Source organism: Bos taurus, chromosome 17 (assembly GCF_002263795.3).
Source record: "Bos taurus isolate L1 Dominette 01449 registration number 42190680 breed Hereford chromosome 17, ARS-UCD2.0, whole genome shotgun sequence".
Lineage (NCBI taxonomy): Eukaryota > Metazoa > Chordata > Mammalia > Artiodactyla > Bovidae > Bos > Bos taurus.
Window position 1 is genome coordinate 23765132 of NC_037344.1, and position 25294 is coordinate 23790425.

At 34.3% G+C, this 25294-nt stretch overlaps 1 long non-coding RNA gene across 2 annotated transcripts in view; it reads right to left on the reverse strand.

The window, feature by feature from the left end:
- The window catches only part of LOC132342587 (uncharacterized), a 256069-nt gene that overhangs the window by 151634 nt on the left and 79141 nt on the right, over window positions 1–25294 (reverse strand). The window contains exons 2-3 of one of the 2 annotated variants that reach the window (XR_009491009.1): window positions 17243–17306; window positions 9399–9447 (exon numbers count right to left, since the gene is read on the reverse strand). This is a non-coding gene — a long non-coding RNA (uncharacterized lncRNA). The remainder of the gene's footprint in view (window positions 1–9398; window positions 9448–17242; window positions 17307–25294) is intronic. The other variant, XR_009491010.1, reaches the window with a different exon arrangement.

Genomic DNA, 25294 nt, shown 5'->3' on the forward strand with positions numbered 1-25294 from the left:
TATATATGTCAAAACAGCCATAGAGTAGAACCACCTCAGATGTCCTTTAATGGATGAATATATAACACAAACTATGGTACATCTATAATATGGAATACTATTCACCAATAAAAATGAATGGACTACTGATATGTACAGCAACTTGAGTGAATCTTCACAGAATTATGCTGTGGAAAGACCAATCTAAAAGGTTATAAACTTTATGATTCAATTTATGTAATTCTTAGGTTGACAAAATTACAGAAATGGAGAGCATTTTAGTTAATGGTTGCCAGGGGTCAGGATTGGTGTCAGAGAGCTTGGATAAGAGGGAAGTTGGTGTGTTATAATAGGATGTCAAAAAGCTTTGTAAAATGGAACTGATTAGTAATTTAACTCTGTCAATGTCAATTTCTTGGTTGTGATATGGTCTTTTTGTAAGATATTGGGGGAAATTAGATAAAAGGGATGCAGTGTTATGAACTGAATGTTTGTGTCCACCCCCTCAAATTTGTATGTTGAAACTCTAACTCCCATGTGATGGTATTAGGAGGTTAAGCTTTGGGGAGGTAATAGAATTAGGTCATGGGGGTGGGGCCCTACTGAATGGGGTTAGTGCTGTGTAAGAGTCACAAGAGAGCTTGCTTCCTATCTCTGCGCTTTGTCACATGAGGATAAAACCAGAAGGTGGCAGTCTGTAACCTGATAGAGGAGTCTCACCAGAACTCAACTGTGCTGCCACTGTAATCTTGAGCTTCAGCTTTTAGAATTGTGACAAATAAATTTCTTTTGTTTATAAGCACCCAGCATATGATACTTTGTTATTGCTAAGACACACGGGATCTATTATTTCTTATATATGCATATGAACCTACAATTATCTTATTAAAATTTTAATTAAAAATGTCTCTCTATCAGACCTCATATCTTTTAACTATAACGGCATTCAGTCCTGTCTAGTGGAAAAGGAAAATGACTTTTCCTTCTTTTGAAGCTCTAGTAATTATCTTTCAGAGCTATATTGGCTCTAGATGGCTTCTTAGTTAATTTGTGAGCTAATTACTGGTTCAAGAAGAATGGAATATGCTGATTAGTTTAAGCTGATGAACGTCCACTCCTTGAGAGGGGGGCCTATTCCTTATAAACCATGATGGTAAAAAGGGAAAAATGTTTTCAGGAGAATACATTTTGAAAGTAAACACAAATAGCAAATGACTAGTGCTGCCCTAATGCATTTACCTGATATCCTATATTTAAACTTGTAGAATAGTGTTACTATAAATACTATTATGTACCTATATTTTCTACTCTTGGGATTACATATTTTAGATAGGGTTCTAGAATTAATAATATTGTGCCAAATATTGCACATTCAATGAATTTTGATTGACTCATTTTTTTCAATAATCAAGTATAGTTGTACTTCAGATACCCAAATGAAGAAACTTCATTTGGAAAAAACAACTGCCTGTCTGCAGTGCAGTGCTGTAATTGGGTAATTATAAGTTGCTCTGGAAACTAGCCAGATGTTTGGCTATCTATCAGTAATGATAGAGTGATTGCTGTCAAAACTGAGTCCATGTCTAGGATGCTTGGAGGTCAGTCACATGAAAGGAAGCATGTTTTGCGAAGAGAATACCTAGGCCAAGGTTAAGAGGTAAGTGAGAACATGGGCAGATGGAAGGTTCTGGAACTATAGAAAGGGAGATGGGTTGAAGGACAGGGAAAAGGGAAAATGAAGTTGGATAAGTAATTGAACAGCAACATAAAAGTAAATGAAGTGTCTGGAAAACATATTAATCAATTTGACTTTAAGTAAGGGCAAAGAGATGGCTATAACAATAGTTTTAAATAGAGGAGTGACATGATCAAAATTGCTTTGTGGCTGAAAGAAGAGAATGCATTAAGGGAAATAAGACTGGGGCCTGAAGGACAAAATAGAAGGTAATGGTGGGAATTCAGGTACCTATGATGTTAAAACTAAACTGAAGTGGCAGCTGTGGGCGTTGGGGAAGAGTAGAGATTAGAGAGAATGGCAGAATGAATTCTATTTAACTACTGCCCAGTATTCTTGCCTGGAGAATCCCATGGACAGAGGAACCTTGCGGGCTACAGTCCATGGGGTCGCAAGAGTCGGACATGACTGAGTGACTTTCACTTTCACTACTACTACTGTTTAAAGGGGAGACCTAAGGGTAAGGAATAAAAAAGGATTCTTAAATTTTTAAAATTCTTTCAAAACAATGTTGTTCTTTAGTTATCATCATTCAAGATTTTATTGTAAAAAGTGTTTAAAAATGGCAATCTCATTGTTGGCTTAATTTGCATTTCCTTATTTTGACATTGACAGAAAGAACATCAGAGAACATAAAATACTTTCCAATACATTTGTCAGTTTTTTCTTTTTTTTTCTTAATATAACACAAAATACACTTCCTGCTTATTAGTGAATGTCTGAAATGGGAAAATGTTATATAATCATGTATTGTTGAAGATATTTTCTCTTAAATATGCTTATGACTATTTTCTCAATACTATTGTCTTACAAATTTGTATTTTCATTTTGATCTTATTTTCCTTAGATAATAAAATTAATATTTTGTTTCAGATATTTTTGATTATGTCACACCAAAGAAAATCCTATAAGGCTTAATTTGTATTAACTTTTTAATTTACACAATCAGAAATTATTTAATGAGCATCCATTGTGTGACAGGAACTGTGCTAGGCCTTTGGAAAGACTTTCTCTACTCCTAAATAAGAACTCTTACGCACAAAGTAGTCCATCATTCCACTGTCATAGCAATATTAATGATCCTTTCATTTTGACATTAGTCTGTTTAATTAAAATAATCACCTTACTTTTCTACCCACTGCTTTGGGGAAATAGAAAGCTGGTGATAAAGTAGCTTTTACTCGCTCAATAACTGTAATAGAATTGTAGTTTGTATCTGAAACTGTGTTTATTTCAGTCTTTTCAATTGTTTTCAGTGTTCATGACCAAAATTTCCCCATCATATGGATACCTTATCTTTGACAAAGGAGGCAAGAATATACAATGGATTAAAGACAATCTCTTTAACAAGTGGTGCTGGGAAATCTGGTCAACCACTTGTAAAAGAATGAAACTAGAACACTTTCTAACACCATACACAAAAATAAACTCAAAATGGATTAAAAGTCTAAACATAAGACTGGAAACTATAAAACTCCTAGAGGAGAACATAGGCAAAACACTCTCTGACATACATCACAGCAGGATCCTCTATGACCCACCTCCCAGAATATTGGAAATAAAAGCAAAAATAAACAAATGGGACCTAATTAAAAGCTTCTGCACATCAAAGGAAACTATTAGCAAGGTGAAAAGGCAGCCTTCAGAATGGGAGAAAATAATAGCAAATGAAGCAACTGACAAACAACTAATCTCAAAAATATACGAGCAACTCTTACAGCCCAACTCCAGAAAAATAAATGACCCAATCAAAAAATGGGCCAAAGAACTAAATAGACATTTTTCCAAAGAAGACATACAGATGGCTAACAAACACATGAAAAGATGCTCAACATCACTCATTATCAGAGAAATGCAAATCAAAACCACTACGAGGTACAATTAGTCTTAAAAGAAAATCCACATCTTGAATAAATTTCTGTCTGTTAAAGAAAATTCTTTACCATATTCCTCACCCAGGGAAAAATTCTAATGTAAATATCTTGAAGCCACCTTGTTGCTGGCTAGCTGTATTGAGGAATAATAATTATATATTTTTGTTGGAAATTGCACATTTATATGGACAGAGGAGCCTGGTAGGCTACAGTCCATGAGGTTGCGAAGAGTCGGACACAACTGAGCAACTTCATTTTCACTTTTCACTTTCATGCATTGGAGAAGAAAATAGCAACCCACTCCAGTGTTCTTGCCTGGAGAATCCCAGGGACGGGGAAGCCTGGTGGGCTGCCATCCATTGGGTTGCACAGAGTTGGACACGACTGAAGCGATTTAGCAGCAACAGCACATTTATAACTATCTGTTGCTTGATCACCTTGAGGAGAGGAAAACTATATTTTTAAAGTTCCTCTCTGCCATCATGTACAGTTTGATTGTGAATTCATTATGCAAGTTGTGGGCTACCTGGGAAAACATTTAGCTGACATCTAAGAATTCTATTATCTTATATGCCTGATTATGAGTGTATCTTTTCTACATTGGGGAGAAAATATTTTCATGTTCTGGGCCAATTCCCAGAGTTCCAACTACAGGAACTATAGGTTTCTTGAAAAAAAAAATTCTCAGGATAAGTTATTTATTTAAATTATTTGACTTTTTATTTAATAATAACATACATTTAGGGTACTACAGACCATCTGGGCACAGCTCAATGCATTTTCACAAACTGGACACATCTGCACAGACAGTAATGAAATCAAGAAATAAAATATTACACATATTTTAGAAGACACCCAGTATGCTTTCTTCTAGTCTCTATAAACACAAGAGTAATAACCCATCTGATTCCTGTTGCCATAGATTGAGTTTGCATGGTTTTGAACCTTATATAAATTTAATCAAATAACAGCTTCCCTTTCATGCCAGACTTGTTTAGTTCAACAGTATCTTTGTGATATTCCTCCATATTATATTCAGTGACCCATTATTTAAACATTTTCTCTTCAAGTTTTCCAGCTAAACCATTATCTCAGAATCAACATGGATTTTTACCATTGGCATGACTTCATTTAGACCTAGTGAATATAGAGTTCAGAGTTCTGCCTCTTATAAGAAGTTCCCTTCTCCATTCATGGTCACAGCCACTCCCAAGAGTGATAGTTTCCTGACTGTAGATAGTGCTGGTGTATGTAATAGAAACACACAACATTATGTATTATATTTGCAAGTTTTAATTCTTCATTGTCTGGTTATTGATAATCAGACAATGAAGTTTGAGGGAGGAAAGATATTCTAACAGGATATGGTACCATGAAAGTGCAAGAAACCTATTTACATTACTCACTTGCTCCTTTGGGTCATGTGGACTGTTTTGTATATATTGCTACCATATAATATTGGAGTACCTGGGCATGCCTAAATTTACAGTTAGGCAGATCAAAAAACACTGAGAACACCATATAAACTTATATCCACAGGTTACTTATTATCCCAAGTACACATACTAAGTTCTTCTGATAGGTCAAAGTATTATTTTTGCTTTCATTTTGTTTCTAAATATCTCTTATTAAATTAAAAATATTCTTATTAAAGAGATATTTTAAAAATAAAAGCCTCAGGATTACTTGCTATGATTCTTTCTTTAAGAGAAATATAGTTGACTTATAGCATCTTAGTTTCAGGTATCGGAGAGGGCAATGGCACCCCACTCCAGTACTCTTGCCTGGAAAATCCCATGGATGGAGCAGCCTGGGGTGCTGCAGTCCATGGGGTCGCTAGGAGTCAGACGCGACTGAGCGACTTCACTTTCACTTTTCACTTTCCTGCATTGGAGAAGGAAATGGCAACCCACTCCAGTGTTCTTGCCTGGAAAATCCTAGGGATGGGGGAGCCTGGTGGGCTGCCGTCTATGGGGTCGTACAAAGTCGGACACGACTGAAGTGACTTAGCAGCAGCAGCAGCAGTTTCAGGTATACAACATGGCACCTGAACATTTGTATAGCTTTTACTCCATTTGAAATCACCACAAAATAATGGCTATATTTCTTTGTGCTTTACAATACATCATGTAGCCTATCCATTTTATATATAGAAGTTTGTAGTTCTCAGTCCTCTACCCTTCCTCTACCCACTGGTAACCACCGATCTGTTTTTTTTTTTTTTTTTTTTAATACCTGTGGGTCTGTTTCTCTTTTACTATATTCATTCATTTCATTTTTTAGATTCTACACATAAGTGTTAACAGCATTTTTCTTTCTCTGTCTGACTCATTCACCATAACATCTAGGTCCATCCGTCTTATTGCAAATGGCAGAATTTCATTTTTTCTGATTGAGTAATATTCCATTGTATATATCACCACAACTTTATCCATTCATCTGTTGGTGGACACTTCAGTTGCTTCCATATCTTTGGAGTCTTATAAAGAAGTCTTATAAATAAGACTACTGTGAACATTGAGATGCAGTTATCTTTTTCAATAAGTGTTTTTGTTTTCTTCGGACATAGGCTCCAAACTAGAATTGCTAGATCATAAGATAATTTTATTTTTAGTATTTGAGGAAACTCTGTACTGTTTTCTATATTGGCTGAAACAATTTACATTCCTACCAACAGTGTACAAGGCTTTCTTTTTCTCCACAACCTTGCCAAAACTTATTTTTAGACATTTTAATGATAGCCATTTTGACAGGTATGAGGTGATACCTCATTATGGTTTTGATTTCCATTTCTCTGAAAATTTAGCGATGTTGAGCATCTCTTCTCATGTCTGTTGGCCATCTGTATGTCCTTTTTGAAAAAAGACTATTCAGGTCTTCACCCATTTTAAAATTGGGTTGTTTGTTTGTTTTTTTTGCTGTTGAGTTGTATGAGCTGCTCATGTATCTTGGGTATTAACCCCTTATCAGTCATATCATTTGCAAATATTTTCTCCTATTCAGTAGACAGGCTTTTTGTTTTATTGATGGTTACCTTTGCTGTGCAAAAGCTTTTAATCTTAATGATGTACCATTTGTTTATTTTTGCTTTCTTTTTTCTTTTGCCTTAGGAGACAGGTCTAAAAATATTGCTGCAATTTATGTCAGAGCAGTCCACCCATGTGCCAGGAGGTCTATGATTGTGATTTTAGCTCTTTAATCCATCTTGAGTTTATTTTTGTATATAGTGTAAGAACATGTTTTAATTTCATTTTACATGTAGCTGTCCAATATTCCCACTTTAGCACTTACTGAAGAGATTGGCTTTTCCCCCTTTGTTTATAATTTCCTCCTTTGTCATAGATTAATTGACTGTAAGTATTTTGATTTATTTCTGGGTTCTCTATTCTGTTCTGTTCATCTGTGTGTCTGTTTTTGTGCCAAGATAATGCTGTTTTGACTATTGTAGCATTTGACTAAATACTGTATTTAGACTCTTGTAGCTTTATGTGAAGTTGCTCAGTCGTGTCCAACCCTCAGCGACCCCATGGACCGCAGCCTACCAGGCTCCTCCATCCATGGGATTTTCCAGGCGACAGTACTGGAGTGGGGTGCCATTGCTAGCTTTATAGTATAGTCTGAAGTCAGAGAGCATATTACCTCCATCTTTGTTATTTTTTCACAAGATTACTTTGGCAATTCAAGGTCATTTGTGATTCCATATAAGTTTTAGGTTTATATGTTCTAGTTCTATGAAAAATGTCTAAGATATTTTGATAAGAATTGCATTAATCTGTAAATTGTTTTGGATAATATGATCATTTTAATGATATAATTTCAAATCTATGAGTATATAATACCTTCCCATTTATTTTTATCATCCTCAGCTTCCTTAATCAGTGCTTTTTAGTTTTCAGTGCATAGTTTTCAGTTTTTGATGAAGTTTATTCCTAGGTATTTTATTTTTTTGTTTGGATTTTAAATAGGATTGTTTTCTTGCTTTTTCTTTCTAATAGTTAATTATTAGTGTATAGAAAAGCAACAGATTTCTGTATGCTAATTTTGTATCCTGAAAATTTACTGAATTCATTGATGAGCTCAATTTTTTTGGTAGCATCTTCAGGATTTCCTATGTATCTTATATATCTTCTGCAAACAGTGACAGTTTTATGTTTTCCTTTTCAATTTTGATTTCATTTATTTTTATTTTTCTTATCTCATTGCTGTAGCTAGAACTTCTAATACTATATTAAATAAAATTGTGAAATTCGGGATCCTTGTCTTGTTCTTGACCTTAGAGGAAGTGCTTTCAGCTTTTCACCACTGAGTATGTCATTAGCTGTGAGCTTGTCATATATGGTCTTTATTAGGTTGAGATGTGTTCCCTTTGTGACCACTTACAGTGGCATTTTCATCATAAATGAATATTGAATTTTGTCAAAAGCCTTTTTTTTGCATCTTTTGAGGTGATCATGTGGTTTTTATTCTTCAAAATGTTAATATGATGTTTCACATTGATTGACTTGTGCTTTCTATTCTTCTACATTCAAGTGGTTGTTTTCTTCAATTCTGATTGGTTCATTTTTCTGTTTTTAGTTCTTTTTTTCTTAATTCCTGCTTTGTTCACCTACTCTTTTCCCTAATTTCTAATTATTTAGATTTCTAAATATTTAATATTTAGATTTCTAAATATTTAAATTTCTATTTATTCTAATTTTCCCTAATTTCCCTAATTTCTAATGCTTTGAACACATTACTTAGCAAATTTTCACTTCTGTTTCATTAGTTGTTGTTTCAGGACTTTTTCTTATTCTTTCAATTGAAGCAAATTAGTCTGTCTTCCTATTTCCCTTAACTTTCTCTGTCCCTATGAAATCAGGTGGAACAGTTACCTATTCTAGTCTTGAAGTGGTGTCCTTGGGTGGGAGCATCCCTATATAATCTATATTTGCTCAAAGACTTTGATCAGGATTCTTATGCTTAGGAGTCACATCTTCCCCCACTATGTGCTGGCCGCTATCACCTTGGCAAGAGGTGGGGCTGGAGGTGGGGGGTCTAGAGCCAGATCCAGGTGTGAGTCATGGCTTCTCCTCTGCTCTTTGACCAACACCACCCTACTGGGAGTATATCCCAAGTTACTGGTGCAGAAGACTTGAGGGTTGGGTCTGAGTTGACTTTTGCTCTAAGAGTGTGATCTCCTGGCTCCCATTACTAAAACCCTCACACCCAGAGGATAAGAGCCCTGGTGCAAGAGGGGCTGGATTGGACACTCTGTGTATCAGGATGTAGGCTTTGGAAGTCCCAGCCCTAGTCAGGGTGTTGGACCACTCTAGATGTGCTGTTTCTGTAGGTGCCAGTAATGGCTGACCACACCCCTTTCAGATATGCTTCCAGATCTGAGCTGGCTCTGTCCATAACAACAGAGCCTTCCTACTGGCTGTGGCAGTCCTAACCCTAGTGTCACAGAGCAAGTGGAGACAGAGTGGGCATGCCAGGGTGATCTCTACAAACTAGACAGAGTCCTGTGCAGTTTCAGTCTACTTCCTTTAAGGAGTGAGCAAGTGTGTGCATGCTCTTCATGAGTGGAGTCTAGGTTTCTTATTACCCTCAGGTTAATTCCACTGGTTTTCAGATCAGGTATGGGTTCTCAACTTCTCAGTGCTGGACTAGACAGCTGGGGCAGTGCTATACAGTAGGTACTTGTTGGTTTTCTACTGTATAATAGTAATGTGTCTATATAAATGCATTTTTTATGTGTTCATGGGGGAGGTGAGCTCCAAGTCCTCCTACTTCACCATATTGATCTCTTCTACTTGCTATTATACTCTTACCAGTGTGTTCCTCATGGTATTGATCTGCCATCAACATTTTCAGCTGTTTCTGTGGACGGAAATTGTAAGTGTGAGATATCACTGTCATTCTGTGGCAAAAGTGTGAGCATAACCTAATCAGATGAGACATTTAAAAGTAGTTTTCTCTGGCTGAATACAGGGAAACAGTCTGAGAGATGTTTTCCTTATAGCCTTAAGGAAAGCAGTAGCCAGGTTGTGAACTGCTGATGGGGGCCATGTGGCAAAGAAGTACAGGTGGCCTATAGGATCTATTAACAGTAGTATCTAGCAAAAAAACAGAAACATCAATTATATATAAGGAGATGATTTCTTCTGAAAACTGGTGAGTTTAGAAGAGGACCCTGAGGTTCTGATGAAAATGACATACTCTCTAGACACCTTCATTTCACCCTGATAAGATTTCAAGCAGAAGACCCAGAAAAGCCATTCCCAGACTTCTGACCCATGGAAATGGTTACATCATATATGTGTGTTGTTTTAAGCTTCTGGGTTTGTAGTAATTTGTCACACAGCATCAGAAAAGTAGTACACATCACTAGACCACTGAGAGTACTTACATTTTCAAGAAATATATCTTCCTTTTTCCCTCGTGTGTGTATTTGTCAAGGCATGAAGAGAGTTTGCTAACCATGCTTCCACTATTAGTTATCACAGTGAGTAAGTGTCTAGCTTGGTTTAGGACTATCTGGGGCTAAATCCCACTCAGCTCCTCCTTAGCTGTGACTGGGGGCAAATTAAGAGTGCTGTGACTCTCCTGTATTATAAAATGAAAAATATAATCATAGCTCTTTTATAAGATTTATGCTGAGAATTGGCAGTAGTAAACAATTTGTATTAATTGGTGTCACTGTTAAAGCTTTAGATTCTGTCAACATGATATTAACAATATAGTAGAATAGTATGACATCCTACAGAATGATGAATCAGGTAAAATTCCTATAAACTCTATTATGGCACAGAAATAGAAGCCTGGTATATCCTAGAGGCAGAATATTCCTGAGGTGGTTCCTATCAGGTGCAGGCAAGTTACTGTTTTAATTTGTGTTCCATTGCCAATGTAATTTCTAGATCAGTAAAAGCAAACCACTTGCCAAGTGATATATTTGTATTCTCTAATAAGAAGACATCTGAGTGTTTTATGCACAGTTGGATATATAAAATGATAACTTTATAGTAATTATTAAAATTTATCAGTTTTCTTACAGTAATCAAGGTAGTCAAAAGAATAGGGGCATGCTACGAATCATAGGGCCATCTCTCAAGTTTTTGAAGTTTACACAAAGCTTCAAGTCCCTCAGGGATAGAAAATGGCAAAAATTTGTTTATATCATTATGAGCATGAGTGGATTCATCCTATCATATTGACTAGACTCCTAATCAAGTAGCCAAAGTCTAAGTCCTTTTATGTGTCAAATATCCCATTCCACTTATAAACTCAGGGATTGATAAAAATATCACATTGGATTTAGAAACTCAATGTAATTAATGCAAGACAAATTTTGTTAGAATATAAATTTTCACCTTACTCCTCACAATGCCCATTTTATACAGTGAGCTTCACTTAAATTTTGTCTTCCTAGGAATTTGTATTAACTTAAAGCTTAGATATAACTGTCCTTTTATGGTTTTCCTTTTTTAATTACATGGGATAAAGATCCCTTGTTTTATTTTGTTTTTGAGAAAGATACAAGGTAGACTAAAGAGGGACTGAGAATATGCATGCATGTGTTCTTAAATTTTATTTATTTTTTAAATTTTTGCTGTTTTCTGTTTATTCATTTGTCTTTCTCAAAGTTTGTGTCCTCATACTACTTGTCAAATTCTCCTTTAAAAGTATAAAAATTTTGTGACGATGACTCTTAAGAATACTCAAATTAGGGCTTTATGGTATTTGAGCCAAAGTCTGTAGGAGGAAATGAAGTAAGCCACAGGCAGCTGAGATGGTAAAGAATCTCCTTGCAATTCAGGAGACCTGCATTCGATCCCTGGGTTGGGAAGATCCCTTGGAGAAGAGACTGGCAGCCCACTTCAATAATCCTGCCTGAAAAATCCAATGGACAGAGGATCCTGGAGGGTTACAGTCCATGCGGTTGCAAAGAGTTGGACATGACTGAACAACTAACACTTTCACATGGATAGCTGCAGATAAAAACTGTCTGGATTATCTGACTGATATCTAGATTATCTTTGCTCACTTACAATCAGTCTTATTGACAAAAGAGTCCTAACAGGTATTAATAAATTGCTAGTCTGTTTTATAGAAAACATACCTACAGAGTCAGTAAAGCAGATTTTGGCAATTAACAGTTTCCTTGCCTAGTGCTATCAGTATTGGCTTATTATTATATACTCCCGGATTCTGTTTATGGTCAGTTTCTATTTTTTGATCTCAAGATTGATTAAAAAAAATATTTTCACTGTTTATAAAATTTTCTGGGAATTATAAGGTAAGTTCAGAGAATGGGCTTTAAAAACTTGCCTGCAAATTGTCTTTATTTCTCTTAAGGTAAGAGAAACTGAGAATTGAAAATTGGCTCAATATGTTTGTTGAATAGTATAGTAAATGCCCTAAAGATTTATGTACAACCACTGGTTTAACTTCTAGAGACAGATGGTATCATTCTTTCTCAGAAATACAGGTAGAAAAACATGGACAAATATACTAAAAAGCATGTGCAAGTCAGGACAAGAGGAACCAGGGTCCCAAAGAGTAAGGAAACAGACTGACAGAAGCTTAATATTTTTTGGTAATTTCCCTCAAGATATTTGCCAGTTAAATGTGGCATGGGATCAGTGACTAAAAGGTTGAGCAGAGTGTAGCATACAAGAGACTGAGAAAATTTGTTGAACTTTTAGCAGCAACATAGGTCTGAGCCAAACTTAGTGTTTATATCTACTGAGGCAGCTAGCACTTCAAAGACCATGATTCTTGAGAGAGAGTGCATTAAAGTGATTCCAACCTTCTCTACTACCATCAACTTCAAAACATCATCCAATCATAAGCATCCAAGAAAATAAGAATCAGAAAAGAAAGAACTACCAATATGGCACATGAATCTGGTTAGATGAAAATCAGAAGTCAAGCCAAGGAAGAAAAGTTATATTAAAATGCCCAAATAGAGCCTTAGAGAAACATAGTAGGAACAATCACAAATTAGAAATAGAACAAATTTCAAAATAATTTTACTCTGAACTTTAGAAAAGAATTAAGTGATGTTTCTAAAACTAGAAAACAAAATATTACCTAAAATTAAATGTTGAAGAAAAGGCTGAAGAGGATATTGGAAGCAATAGAAAAGAGGATCTTAGAATATATAATGATGAAAAATTTTCAGATGGAGGCATGGATAAAAAATATGAATCAAAAGAAGTTGAATATAAAAAGCAGTTAGTGTTAATATTTATTTGGAAACCCAGAAGGGCAGTAGTAAGAATGTGTAAAAGTGGCAATGTGAGAAGAGAGACCTGCCCAAATTCTCTGAAAATGATGAAAAATGTTAATCCACAGATTCAAAAAGCTCAATATATCCTCAGGTAGAAGAAATACAAAGAAAAATGTCTAGATGCATTATTATAAAACTGTAAAAACCACCAAAGACAGGAAAACTATCTTAAAAGCAGGCAGATTACAAAAAGGACATAGTATCTTATCAGAGCACAAAGAAGACTTAAGGGTATGAGTTCAGCAGAAACAATGGAGGAATAAAACAAAACAAAATAGATGTCTTTAAAGAGATATTAAGGGTGCTCATGAAATTACATTACCTATGAAGTAAAAGCCATACTATGTTAAACTCCTTTAATTCAAAGACTTGTGTTAAAATTTCTGAAATAACCACTAAAAGAATAACACTCACAAACTAAAAGAGAATACAGATTTGAAAAAGTACTTCAATAAAACAAAAGATGGCACTAAAAGAAAAGAGACATAGAATGGGTGGTGCAAATAGAAAACAATAGTAAGGTGGTAAATTCAAATCCTTACTTAAATATATCATTGTCTACATTAAATGCAAAACCAGTACTGAATTGCAATGTGGTAAGGAGTAAAAACTCAAGTAACTTTCAAAATGTATTTCACAAAAAGTCCAACTACATGCTGCTTACAGGAGAAGGCAATGGCACCCCACTCCAGTACTCTTGCCTGGAAAATCCCATGGACGGAGGAGCCTGGTAGGCTGCAGACCATGGGGTCTTGAAGAGTCAGACACGACTGAGCGACTTCACTTTCACTTTTCCCTTTCATGCATTGGAGAAGGAAATGGAAACCCACTCCAGTGGTCTTGCCTGGAGAGTCCCAGGGACGGGGGAGCCTGGTGGGCCACCGTCTATGGGGTCGCACAGAGTCAGACACGACTGAAGCGACTTAGCAGCAGCATGCTGCTTACAAAGTAATATGAAATATGATACAAAAAGACTAAAAATAAAAATATAGAAAAATATTCCATAAAATAAACAGATAAAATGATACAAAAATATTCTTTAAAATGTTAACCAAAAGGAAGGTGATGTAGCTATAGTAATACCAGTTCAGTACAATATAACGCAAAAAGCATTAAAGACAACCAGAAACATTTTTAATGGTAAAGGAATAACCCAGTGGAATATATAAGAAACCTACTACATTTTTTATGTATATTTAATATAACCTTAAAATGTATGATGTAAATCTGAAAAAGCAGAAATAGATACATCAAAAACCATAATAAAAAGTTTAAGTCAGCTTCTGTAGTACATTACAAAACAGAAGAAAAGTAGGTAAGGCTAAATAAGCTAATGGTTGGCAGATTGCAAACTATGGGTCAAATCTGGCCAACCATCTGTGTTTTTGTGACCCACAAATTCAGAATGGCATCACAACATTTTAAAGCAATTTTCCTCCAATTAAAAAATAAATTAAAATACTAAAAATATTGAAAGAGTACATTGTGAAAAATAAAAATCATGAAACTCCAATAGCACTGTCCATAAATAAAGCTTTATTGGGGCAGTCACCTGACTTATTTACCTAATATCTATGCTGACTTTCACACTGTAATGACAGAGTTAACTAGTTATGACAAAGACAATATGGGTTATTCTCATCACTTCAAACATCCATGGAGAGCACTATAATTACAGTGATAAGGGTTGTAATTAATATTTATTTCTTGACACTCAAAGTCTTATTGCTTGAATATTAAGCTCAAAAGCATGTTTCCTGTATTTTTCCCAAATCTAAAGTAAATTTTAATAATTTTATATTGAAATCTTACAGACTATGCCATTGTATCATTGTGAAATTGAACTAGAAAAAATGCAAAATGATAATTTTTTTAAAAGTTTGTAAATTAAGCTATGCATTTCTAAGTATCTCTTAGATCAAAGAAATAGTTACATCAATTAGTAAATGTGATTAAACTATGCTTTAACAGAAATTTGTGCCCTTAAATACATATAAGAAGAAAGTGTAAAACCTCACATACCGAGAATCTAGCTGAATAAGTTAAAGCACAAATGATAATTGAAATTAAAAAAAAGAAGAAAAAAATAATAAAGTATAAGCAGAAATGTATAAAATAGAAGATAAGTATATAGCAAAGATAATGAATATAGTAGTCTCCCCTTATTTTCTGAAATTTTAATTACCTGTGGTCAACCTCAGTCTGGAAACATTAAATAGAAAATTCCAGGAATAAACAATTTGTAAGTTTTGAATTGTGTACCATTTTGAATAGCATGATGTGGTTGTGCTAAGCCCACTCCATCCCAGTTGCAATGTGAATCATGCCTTTATCTAGCATATACTGCCCATTAGTCACCTTGTAGGCTTCTGCTTACACCATTGACTGTCACAGGATGCAGTGCTTATATTCAAGTAATCTTTATTTTACTTAATAATGTCCCCAAAGCACAGAAATAGTGATGCTGGCAATGCAGATAAAGAAAAGCTGTAGAGTGCTTCCTTTAAGTGAAAAGGTGAAAGCTCTTGGTTTGATAAAGAAAAAAAAAATTTTTTTTATGCTGAGATTGCTACAATCTGAAGTAAAAATGAACCTTCTATTTGAAATTGTGAAGAAGGAAAAATAAATTTGTGCTAGTTTTGCTATGGATCTTCCAACAAAGATAGCTGGAAAAGCTATAACCACAGTATGTGTGGTAAGTGCTTAGTTAAGATGTAAAATATATTATATTTGTACAGCAAGATATTTTGAGGGAAAAAGAGAGATGACATTCACATAATTTTTATTATAATATGTTATTATAATTGTTCTATTTTACTGTTAATCTTACCGTGTCTAATTTATAAATTAAACTTTATCATAGTTATGTTTGTATAGCACAACACATAGTGTATATGGAGTTTGGTATTATATCTGAGGTTTTAGGGATTCCCTGGAGTTCTTAGATCATATTCTCTATGGATAACGCGGGACTACTATACTACTAAAATTAGTTATTTTAAATACTGAAAAAAATGTAAACTGCTGTCGAGTGATTAAATATTATGGGGAAAAAAAAGCATCGCTACAGCTACTATAGTCATTAAAATTGTGAGCATAATATTTATATAACTTTTTGGCTACCTCATGCGAAAAGTTGACTCATTGGAAAAGACTCTGATTCTGGGAGGGATTGGGGGCAAGAGGAGAAGGGGACGACAGAGGATGAGATGGCTGGATGGCATCACTGACTCAATGGACGTGGGTCTGAGTGAACTCCGAGAGTTGGTGATGGACAAGGAGGCCTGGCATGCTGAGATTCATGGGGTCGCAAAGAGTCGGACGCTACTGAGCCACTGATCTGATCTGATCTGATAGTGATAAATTTTCGGAGAAGGCAATGGCATCCCACTCCAGTACTCTTGCCTGGTAGGCTCCTCAGTCCATGGGGTCCCTAAGAGTCAGACACAACTGAGCGACTTCACTTTCACTTTTCACTTTCATACACTGGAGAAGGAAAGAGCAACCCACTCCAGTGTTCTTGCCTGGAGAATCCCAGGGACTGGGGAGCCTGGTGGGCTGCCATCTATGGAGTCTCACAGAGTCGGACACGACTGAAGGGACTTAGCAGCAGCAGCATAGTGATAAATTTTTAAATTTATATAAAATTAGCTTTTCCTAGAAAAACAGAACTAACAAAGAAAAAAATAATATGGCTAATCCAATAACTATTAAAGAAATTGAAGTTCTTAAAAATCTCATAAATAAAACTCAAGACTCATATAGGTTTACTCATGATTTCAAACAAACATTTAAGAAATAGTAACTTCAATCACATAAACTCCTTTATAGAAGAGAAAAAAAAAATACTTTCAATGCATTCTATCAAACCACAATTTAGTAGCAAAACTGACATTGATATAAATGATATTTATTTATAGAGATTCACAATTTAAAAATTAGCAAAACAAATTTATCAGTATATAAAAAGATAATATACAATGTCAAAATTGAGATTTTTCCAGAAATTTTAAAGATAGCAATGAAATTCATCACATTAATAGATTTTAAAAAATCATGTTATTTTTAATAAATGCTTTAAAATGATTTAATTATTGTAGTTTAAACTAACAGAGAATAAATATTAAAATATAATAAATATAAAAATCCTTAGCAAATAACTAGTTTAATCATAAAATATTGAAAACTTTTTTAATTGCCATACTTATTTCTATTCAAAATTCTACTGAAATGTGACATTGTGTTTCTTAATAGAAATTTATATTTGATCTTCATCCCAATTTTTGGTACAGAGCTCCTAAAACCTTTGGAATTGAATCTCCTAGTAAGAAGAACAATAAAGATGGTTTTTGTTATGTTAATGAGGTGACTTGGACTCACCTAAATATGGAGGCTGTTGATACTTTCCTTCCCAGCCCCTCACCTCCAGGGAAAAGAAGTGGGCCTGTAGGTTGTAAAGGTTGAATCAGTTATCAAAAGCCAGTTTTTCAATCAATCATGCCTGTGTAATGAAGTCTCCTTAGAAAACCAAAAAGATGGAGGTTCATAGAGCATCCCAGTTGGTGAATTTGGGGACAGTGGTATACTCAGAGGGCATGGAAGTTCCATGCCTTTTCCAGAAATCATGACCTATGCATCTCTTTTATCTGGCTATTCTTGAGTTATACCTTTTCATATAGCTAACAAATTAATTGAACTCAAGGAGAAGGTCCTTAGAACCTTTGATCTATAGCCTGATCTAGAGTTGGTCAGAAACACAGGTGATAACATGGATTTGCCACTGGCATCTAAAGTGGGGAGTGGAGGAAGAGCAGATAGCCTTTGGAATCTGAGGCAGTATGAGTAGAATTGAATTGTTCTACAATTCAATTTGGAGAAGGAAATGGCAACCCACTCCAGTATTCTTGCTTCAGGAATCCCATGGACAGAGGAGCCTGGCATGCTGCAGTCCATGGGGTCAAAAAGAGTCAGTCACAACTTAGCGATTTAACAACAAAAGTGGAAAGAAATAAAGACATTCAAGAAGAAGAAAAAGAGGAGAGGAATAGGGAAAAGAGAAGGGGAAAGGAAGGGAGAAGTAAAGAAAGGGAAGAAGTGAGAGAAGGAGAAGGAAATTTGAGACATACACCACCACATATAACATATTTTTAAGAAACTGTTGTAATTAAGATAGTGTCATTGGTATAGACTTTGAAAAATAGAGAAATGATAAAAATTTAGAGTCCAAAGACAGGCATCCTCTAGTACATAGACACTTGATCTAAGACAAAGGTGAAACTTACAGAAGTGGAGAAAGTATGGCCAACTCAGTAAGTGATTGGGTATATCTACACAGGGAAACCAAAGTTATCTGGACAAAGAATAAAATCTAGATTTTACAAAAAGCTGCCTTATGAGAGCTGAAATGCAGAACTTTAGGAATTTTGAATAGCAACATTATTTACATTTTGGACTGGATAATTATTTTGTGCGACAGCCCTGTGCATTGTAAGACATTAACTGAGAGCACAGACAGCCAGTGTGACAGTCAAAAATGTCTCCAGACCTTGCCAAGTGTACTTGAGGTTGTGTTGAGAACCACTGTTCTAGAAAATAAGAAATGGGAATTTGATCCTGATTTAGAGCAGGTAAAGATGTCTCCTGGAATATAGGGGGGGGGGGGAAGATAATGGAAAAGATTAGATATAGTACATTAAATTTTAAAAAATGGTCATCAAAAATCTCCATTGAGTCAGTGACCAAGCAAGCTACAAAATAAAGGAATTTTTAAGAATACATATATATGTATATATTTCCAATATTCAAAGCTATAGTTCTTCTAGTAGGCATGTATTGACGTGAGAGTTGGACCATTAAGAGGGCTGAGCACCTAATTGATGCCTTTGAACTGTGGATTTGGAAAAGACTTGAGAGTTCCTTGGACTGCAAGGAGATCAAACAAGTCAATCCTAAAGGAAATCAACCCTGAATATTCATTGGAAGGACTCATACTGAAGCTTCAGTACTTTGGCCACCTGACTCATTAGAAAAGATCTTTTTTTGTTTTTTTTTGTTTTTTTTTCAGATTTCTTCTTTTTTTTTTTAAATTTTATTTTTAAACTTTACAGTATTGTATTAGTTTTGCCAAATATCGAAATGAATCTGCCACAGGTATACCCGCGTTCCCCATCCTGAACCCTCCTCCCTCCTCCCTCCCCTCCCCTCCCTCTGGGTCGTCCCAGTGCACCAGCCCCAAGCATCCAGTACCATGCATCAAACCTGGACTGGCGACTCGTTTCATACATGATATTATACATGTTTCAATGCTATTCTCTCAAATCTCCCCACCCTCTCCCTCTCCCACAGAGTCCAAAGACTGATCTATACATCGGTGTCTCTTTTGCTGTCTCGTACACAGGGTTATTGTTACCATCTTTCTAAATTCCATATATATGCGTTAGTATACTGTATTGGTGTTTTTCTTTCTGGCTTACTTCACTCTGTATAATAGGTTCCAGTTTCATCCACCTCATTAGAACTGATTCAAATGTATTCTTTTTAATGGCTGAGTAATACTCCATTGTGTATATGTACCACTGCTTTCTTATCCATTCATCTGCTGATGGACATCTAGGTTGCTTCCATGTCCTGGCTATTATAAACAGTGCTGCGATGAACATTGGGGTACACGTGTCTCTTTCCCTTCTGGTTTCCTCAGTGTGTATGCCCAGCAGTGGGATTGCTGGATCATAAGGCAGTTCTATTTCCAGTTTTTTAAGGAATCTCCACACTGTTCTCCATAGTGGCTGTACTAGTTTGCATTCCCACCAACAGTGTAAGAGAGTTCCCTTTTCTCCACATTCTCTCCAGCATTTATTGCTTGTAGACTTATGGATTGCAGCCATTCTGACTGGTGTGAAATGGTACCTCATAGTGGTTTTGATTTGCATTTCTCTGATAATGAGTGATGTTGAGCATCTTTTCATGTTTGTTAGCCATCTGTATGTCTTCTTTGGAGAAATGTCTATTAAAGACCTATATATAGAAAACTATAAAACACTGGTGAAAGAAATCAAAGAGGACACGAATAGATGGAGAAATATACCATGTTCATGGATTGGAAGAATCAATATAGTGAAAATGAGTATACTACCCAAAGCAATTTATAGATTCAGTGCAATCCCTATCAAGCTACCAACGGTATTCTTCACAGAGCTAGAACAAATAATTTCACAATTTGTATGGAAATACAAAAAACCTTGAATAGCCAAAGCTATCTTGAGAAAGAAGAATGGAACTGGAGGAATCAACCTACCTGACTCCAGGCTCTATTACAAAGCCACAGTTATCAAGACAGTATGGTACTGGCACAAAGACAGAAATATTGATCAATGGTACAAAATAGAAAGCCCAGAGATAAATCCACACACCTATGGACACCTTATCTTTGACAAAGGAGGCAAGAATATACAATGGATTAAAGACAATCTCTTTAACAAGTGGTACTGGGAAATCTGGTCAACAACTTGTAAAAGAATGAAACTAGAACACTTTCTTACACCATACACAAAAATAAACTCAAAATGGATTAAAGATCTCAACGTAAGACCAGAAACTATAAAACTCCTAGAGGAGAACATAGGCAAAACACTCTCCGACATACATCACAGCAGGATCCTCTATGATCCACCTCCCAAAATATTGGAAATAAAAGCAAAAATAAACAAATGGGACCTAATTAAACTTAAAAGCTTCTGCACAACTAAAGAAACTATTAGCAAGGTGAAAAGGCAGCCTTCAGAATGGGAGAAAATAATAGCAAATGAAGCAACTGACAAACAACTAATCTCAAAAATATACAAGCAACTCCTACAGCTCAACTCCAGAAAAATAAATGACCCAATCAAAAAATAGAAAAGATCTTGATTCTGGGAAAGATTGAGGGCAGGAAGAGAAGGGGGCGACAGAGGACAAGATGTTTGGATGGCATCACCTACTCAATGGATAAGAGTTTATGCAAATTCTGGGAGATTGTGAAAGACAGGGAAGCCTGGCATGCTGCATTCCATGGGGATGCTAAGAGTTGGACATGACTGAGCAACTGGACAACAACATAATATATATTTCCAATACTTACAAATTGAATAAAGAATTTCTACAGATCATTGCTTGTAAGAGTATGTGTGTTAGTCACTCAGTCATGTCCAGCTCTTTGCAACCCCGTGGTCTATAGCCTGTCAGTCTCCTCTGTCTATGAAATTCTACAGGTAAGAATACTGGAGTGGATTGCCATACTCTTCTCCAGTGGACTTCCCCACTTAGAGATTGAACCCAGGTCTCCTACATTGCAGGCAGAATCTTCACCATCTGAGCCACTAGGAAGGTGAGAAAATAAATTGATAAAATGACTTTGGAAATCTCTTTGGAAATATCTATTTAATCTGACCTTATAGCTTAGCGATTTTACTTGTGTATGGATATATACAGAACTGAACACTTACAAATAGGCAACAAAGTTCATGTACAAGAATTTTTGCAGCAGCATTACTCAGATAGAAACTAGAGAAAGCAGAAAATCCCTTCAACGATAAAATGGCTAAATAAATAGGTATATATTTATGTAATGGAATACACGAGCAATTAAGATAAATTCTAATAACTTTAATGACAAGTAAATCTCACAAATACAATGTCAGTCAAAAAACCTAACATAATAGAACACAATAGTATAATTATATCTATATCAATTTTGATAACATATTACCTATCTAAGAGATCAGAAATGTGTTTACCTTGGGTGGGAAGTTGTGTAGTAACTATAATGGGACAGGAGGGTGAATTCTGAAAAGCTGAAAATGTTATGTATTTTGATACATATGGGTCATTCCATGAATATATTCAGTTTGTATAAATTTGCTTAAGATTTTTTTCACTTTCTATATGTATATTGATTCAGCAAGTTCATTAAAAATGGCCCTGGAACATCATGCAGACTTTGAGATAAAATGAGATATTTTACAGAAAGGTCATCAAGAAATTTTGTTTGAAAAAATAATGACAGATAAATATATAATAAAACCTATTTTGCATATAAAGAGTTTTGTACATGCACATACAAATGTAAATAAATGCAGTGGTAATGACTTAAAATGCATAATAAGTAAATAGTTTCTGGGGAAGTTTGCAAAGGTGAAAGAAAACTGTTAAGTCCTTTAGAATTTATTTGTTATGCTTTTGATTAAATATACATAATCTTTTATGAAAGTGTTTTAATTTATTGTATTTTGAAAAGGGGCTGGGGTAAATATTCAACAAAACCAAAATTATTACATTATCATGGCAGGAGATTTGCCATTGTTTGTGAATTAAACTGCTAAGAGGACATGATACAGAAACATATGTTACCTAGATAAATCTCTAAAAAATTGTGAAAAGCATAATTTAATGCCCAAAGTAATGTCTCAGTAGCACCAAATACCCACTGACTATAAAATAATTATCATCAGCTCACTTTGGGCTGATCTGGATAAAAACAACATTCTTATTGACCTGTCTTCAAAACCTATTAGACATGTTGCTTTTATTTCACATGCTGCCATTCATATAACTTTGACAACTTAATTAAACTGATGAAAATAGAAAATATAAAGGCTACAGCATTCTTTTAAAACCTCATTTCCTTTTGTTTATATTTCTTTAAATTTCACTATTGGAATGGTTAAAATCAACCTTTTAGACTTTTGCTAAATATCCAATTGCATTACAAAGTGTAATACCAAGAGATAAATTTTATAAGAAAAATAATGTTTTAAAGTCAGATTTCCTGGTTAACTCTTTTTGATTTTAAATTTCAAATTCATTTCTATCATTCTGACTTTAACAATTATAGTCATACTTAAATAAAATAGTATAAGCCATCAAATTGTAATTGCTCTACTTCTTCCAAATTCATGGCTACAGAAGTATTTGAGGATTTAGTATTCTTAATTTTTTTCTATCAGTAACATGTGTACTAGGTCTAATTGTTCTCAGGCAATATAGTCTTTTAAAAAATAATGAATATTTTAATTCATTAATTACTGTAATTTGATGAAATAATAAAGTTAACTATTTTACCTTATACTGCTTTGTTTGGGAATTTTTCCTTTAGGTTAAAATCAGTATATAATAAGAAATATTATTAATATTTAAAAGCATATGTTTCTTGAAGTAGTTGCTATTTGCCTTGGTATTCAATTGGCTTATTTGGGGTCAACCATGTGTCTCTGGATTATTTTAAAATATAAAACATTAAAAAATTTTGGTAATATTACACATTGCTTTATGCAGAATATTTACATAATAAAAAATTAAATCAGAGTCTAACTGGCTATATATTATTCCTTTCCTTAGAAACTTGCTGAGTTCCCAATATGTAATTTACTTGTAAAGCACTTCAGTAGAAAATACATTAAAATTATGTCTATGTCAATATTTTACTTTGTGGTCAAAATATAAATACTCAAAATGCTTTTCATATAACTGTATTACAATAAACTTATATTTTACAAAATATATTATAGAGCTCTGTGGGTCAATTCAAATGTTTTAGCTAAATGGTTGCTATGTGAACTTAATTTTAGGTTTTTCATAAATACATTAGGAGGAGTGATTTAAAGCAATTATGAATGATGTTAAATAATTTTCTGAGGAAAAAGTCAATCTAATCTTCCATTATGTATAACTTATTTTTCCTATATTCCTTTCTTCTTGATTCATGCATAAATGAAATGCATAAGTTTGGTCATAAAAACATTTTAGCATTAAATATTCAAATACCTTAAAGATGTTTAAATAGTATGTAATTATTTAGCAAAGAAGTTAGCAAAGTTAGGCATAGAAATAGCAAAGAAGGCATAGAAAAATGTTTTTTTCTTTAATGCTAAACAGAATAATAAATACAAGAGATATTATTAAGAGATAATATACTGTGTAAGAGATTATCTACAATAAAGTAAGCAACAATTTGATGTCATACAGACTGGTGATATAACTATGTGACTGCATGATAGCTCTCAATTCACAGTGCTAATAAGCCAAAATAGAGCTATTACATGAAACTCAATGTAATGCTGAATTATTAGAATTTATATTTTGTGATATGCACACATTTGTTTGAATTTATTTTTGTAGGAGAAAACTGGTGTACAAATTCCCAAATTCATAAATCAAATGGATTTTTATATTATATATTTTACAATTTTGAATAAACACTATTTTGAGTTATTCCTGTATACTAATAGAACAGCAGCAGTCTAAAGGTAATATACTTAAAATCTTTTCATGTGAAATATTAACTGATTTCTTCATTCCTTACTTAAAAAAGGTACAAAGTATTCTTTTCCAAATGGTCATTATTACTAAATAAATTTAGAAATTTTAAATATTCAAGAAGTATTGTCCCACTACAAATATATAAATATAACACAGAGCCCATTTGTTTTTATAGTATTTTTAAAAATAAAGTAGTAAAAATATGAAATTCTTCAAGAACAAAGTATGTACATAAAGATGAAAACTTCTCATTAAAATAGAAATAATTGAATTAATATACAATTACCAGAATTTTAAGCCACTATTTAAATGATTAAAATTTGTATTTTACATAAAATCTATATGAATAATTACAATTGTAACTACAAAGTAGATGTATTATTTTAACTGCTTTCAACATTCACTACCAAATATTTTATTTGAAACCAATCACAATTTTGAGTCCATTATGGGACCTTGTTTTAGTTATCTATTACTGAGTAGCAAGTTATTCCAAAATTTTATAGCTTAAACCAATGAACATTTATTATCTCACATGTGTGAACAAAGAATCTAGGTGCAGCTGGGCTAAGTACATCTCACTCAAGATTTCTCATCATGTCTGCAGTCAAATTGTTGGCCAGAGTTTTAGCTATTGGAAGATCGACAAGAGCTGAAAAATTAGCTCCCAAAGTCTTTCACATGGGGCACATATTTGTTCCTTTCAGGCTTTTGGACTGAGCCTCATTTTTTCACTGTACCACCTGGGCTTCTCCATAGCCAGAGATCTACTCACAGAATGACATTTGTTTCATTTAGCATAAAGGATTCAAGTAGAGAAGGCATAGTCTTTCTTAGCCTAATCTTGGTAATGATATAACATCATAACTGCAAGATTTTTTTCACTCAATGTGTGTAAATCCTGTGTACACTTGATGGGAGGAGGTTATACAGGAGTAGCAGGAGGCAAACAATTGAGACTTTCTAAGAGACTGTCTTCAGTCTCCTTTGCCTCCCAGTCTCTAGGATTTTAACATTTTTCTAAAGCATAGAAAAATTGCATAGTTCTCTTGACCTTAAGTATCTGAATGTGTGATTTAGTGGCTTTCAAACGGTAAGAAAAATTTAGGTATAAAAATTTTAGTGACATCATTTTCCAAG